We start from the raw sequence: 939 nt of genomic DNA on the forward strand, positions 1-939 counted from the left end.
ATACGTGATCAGAAGAGAAGCTCATCTCCTTTGAGGCCTGCATCACCCAGATGTTCTTCCTGCACCTCTTTGCCTACACCGAGATCTTTCTCCTCACTGTCATGGCCTACGATCGGTACGTGGCCATTTGCAAACCCCTGCGGCACATGACAGTGATGAACTGGAAAGTATGTGTGCTGCTGGCTGTGGACCTCTGGACGGGGGGCACCAACCACTCCATATAGCTGACCTCCCTCACCATCAAGCTAACCCACTGTGGTCCTGATGAGATTGACAGCTTCTTCTGGGANCAGCTTCTTCTGGGATGTGCCTCAGGTGACCAAACTGGCCTGCACGGACACCCACATCATTGAAATCCTCATCATCTCCAACAGTGGGCTGATCTCAGTGGTCTGTTTTGTGATCCTCGTGGTGTCCCATGTGGTCATCCTGGTGAGCTTAAGGCAGCAGACCTCCAAGGCAGGCGGAAGGCCTTATCCACCTGTGCAGCACACCTCACCATCGTCACTCTTCCTGGGACAATGCATCTTCATTGATTCCCGTCCATCCACCAGCCTCCCGGAGGACAAGGTGGTGTCTGTGTTCTTCACCGCAGTGACCCCTCTGTGGAACCCCATCATCTGTACTCTCAGGAATGAAGACATGAAGAATGCCTTGAACAAGTTCATGGGGAGGTTGGAGAGGAGAGGGAAAAAATGACAATGTCTAGGCTCTTAAGAGACCTGGTGCTCCACATCCAAGAAACACCTTAAAAAGAATAAGTCCCCTAACATTTATCGGGCTTTATGACTTAGAAATTCTCTTCGGTCCAATATTTCACAATCATACCACTAGCTGTGATTTTCAGGATCTTCCATATGCTAGAAATTGTTCTAGGCACTCTGTATTTACTCCATGCCCACAGCCACTTGAGAGGTAGATTTTATGCTTGTTTACAAT

The 939-nt window shown here is 49.5% G+C and overlaps 1 pseudogene; it reads left to right on the forward strand.

Moving 5' to 3' along the window:
- The first annotated feature begins 8 nt into the window (after positions 1-8).
- LOC117800852 lies at positions 9-699 on the forward strand (annotated as a pseudogene).
- The last annotated feature ends 240 nt before the right edge of the window (positions 700-939 follow it).

The sequence above is a fragment of the Ailuropoda melanoleuca genome, unplaced genomic scaffold (assembly GCF_002007445.2).
Source record: "Ailuropoda melanoleuca isolate Jingjing unplaced genomic scaffold, ASM200744v2 unplaced-scaffold8420, whole genome shotgun sequence".
Taxonomy (NCBI): Eukaryota; Metazoa; Chordata; class Mammalia; order Carnivora; family Ursidae; genus Ailuropoda; species Ailuropoda melanoleuca.